Here is a 2,500-nt window from a genome sequence, read left to right as displayed (position 1 = left end):
AATCGGCAGCAGGTGCTGGCGATGAGTCAGGACGGACTGGATAGTCCAAGGCTCGATGAGAAAGACCGCTGGTTTAGACACTGGGGCAGTGGCAGCCCGCGGGGCAGTGTCGGCAGACTCGGCAGCAGTGTCTGCCGATTCGGCAGCGTTGGCTTGTTGGCGCGGGGGGCCGATGCGAGTGGGGACTTGGGCAGCGGGCAGTGAAAGCAAGAGTTTCCCCGATGCTGCCGGGAAAAACGCTCCCCGGGATGGCCGGGTGAGATGACCCGGCGGCCCGCGACGGGTCATTCAATTCCATGCCCCGTCAACATAACTCCCGATGTACTGTTTGCTTTTTCGGAAGAAGAGATCCATCCCCCCATCCTCGGCCAGCCAAAAACGCTCCAATTAATGGCCGGGTGAGATGACCCGGCGGCCCGCGACGCGTCATTCAAATCACTGCCCTATCGGCTACAACTGCTGATGGGTGGGATTAGAGGCCTGCCATGGTGGTGAGGGGCGGCGAGGACCGTGAAAGCTAGAGTTTTTCAGAGGCTGCCGGGAAAAAGGCCCCTCGGGTGGCGGGGTGCGAGGACCAGGCGCGTCATTCAATTCTCTTCCCTATCAACTTGGCTCCCGTTGGCGGGATTGGAGGCCTACTGTTTGTTACAGGGCTAAAATCGTCAGGGGAAGAGCTGACGAAACAATGCTGGTTTGGATGCAGGGGGTAGTGTTGGAATCGGCAGCGCGGACAAAATCGGCAAAGTCGACAAAAAAGACTGTTGGTCTGGACATCGGGGCAGCGGCAGCCATGCCGACAGGGGGGGAAATCGGCAGCGCAGATTTGTGCAGCTGCAGGTTCGTCGGGGAAATCGGCAGCGCAGATTTTTCGATGAACATGGGCTGGAAGATGGACTGTCCAGGCCAGGCAGGGAAATTCGTCAAGGGGACACGCTGACGAAAGTAGGCTCGTCGGTGAAAATCGGCAGCGCAGATTTTTCGACGAACAGGGGCTGGATGCTGGACCGGCCGGGCCAGGCAGGAAAATTCGTCAGGGGGGCACGCTGACGAAAAGAGGGGCTGCCGCGTGGAAAATCGGCAGCGCAGATTTTTCGACGAACATTCGTCAGGGGGGCACGCTGACGAAAAGAGGGGCTGCCGCGTGGAAAATCGGCAGCGCAGATTTTTCGACGAACAGGGGCTGGATGCTGGACCGGCCGGGCCAGGCAGGAAAATTCGTCAGGGGGGCACGCTGACGAAAAGAGGGGCTGCCGCGTGGAAAATCGGCAGCGCAGATTTTTCGACGAACATTCGTCAGGGGGGCACGCTGAGGAAAACAGGGGCTGCCGCGTGGAAAATCGGCAGCGCAGATTTTTCGACGAACATTCGTCAGGGGGGCACGCTGAGGAAAACAGGGGCTGCCGCGTGGAAAATCGGCAGCGCAGATTTTTCGACGAACAGGGGCTGGATGCTGGACCGGCCGGGCCAGGCAGGAAAATTCGTCAGGGGGGCACGCTGACGAAAAGAGGGGCTGCCGCGTGGAAAATCGGCAGCGCAGATTTTTCGACGAACAGGGGCTGGATGCTGGACCGGCCGGGCCAGGCAGGAAAATTCGTCAGGGGGGCACGCTGACGAAAAGAGGGGCTGCCGCGTGGAAAATCGGCAGCGCAGATTTTTCGACGAACAGGGGCTGGACTGGCCGGGCCAGGCAGGAAAATTCGTCAGGGGGGCACGCTGACGAAAACAGGGGCTGCCGCGTGGAAAATCGGCAGCGCAGATTTTTCGACGAACAGGGGCTGGACTGGCCGGGCCAGGCAGGAAAATTCGTCAGGGGGGCACGCTGACGAAAGTAGGCTCGTCGTGGAAAATCAGCAGCGCAGATTTTTCGACGAACAGGGGCTGGACGCTGGACTGGGCCAGGCAGGAAAATTCGTCAGGGGGGCACGCTGACGAAAACAGGGGCTGCCGCGTGGAATGGCAGCCTACACGCAGATGCGAATTCGGCAGCGCACGATGGCTTGAGCAGGTCATGGGTTCGACTTGGCGCGATCTGAAACCTGGACGAGGGACTGTCGACGCTGGACGAGCCAGCGCGGTGGCCTGTCGTGCCCCGTTCAGGGGGGGCCTGCCGCGGAGACAGCCCTCGCGGGCTCGACAGCGCAGGCCAGCGTCCCCGACGTCGCTGGCCGCGGCAGGCGAGCTGCCGGGGTTCCCGCATTCCTACAAGAAAACGTCGTGCTTTCCACATGAAACCAATCCAGTAAAATCAGCCATATTTTTATGAGGCTGCCCACTGAATTTGGGGTCATTCCGGGCCGGTTCCTAGTTTTGCGGATTTACTCGATTTCTAATGGTAGGAAAATTAAAACAAATACTTCCCGACCTCGAAAAATTCTGGGAAAATTAATGAAGGTGGATTGGATTTTTGCCAACCTCTCTGCAAAATTTCAGCTCAAAATACCAAGAAATGAATTTTTTAGAGGGGGGGTGACAGCTGGGACCTAGTAGTGTCTCCCCCTGC

The sequence above is a fragment of the Populus nigra genome, chromosome 2 (genome assembly GCF_951802175.1).
Source record: "Populus nigra chromosome 2, ddPopNigr1.1, whole genome shotgun sequence".
Taxonomy (NCBI): Eukaryota; Viridiplantae; Streptophyta; class Magnoliopsida; order Malpighiales; family Salicaceae; genus Populus; species Populus nigra.
Note: the sequence above shows the minus strand (reverse complement) of the source record.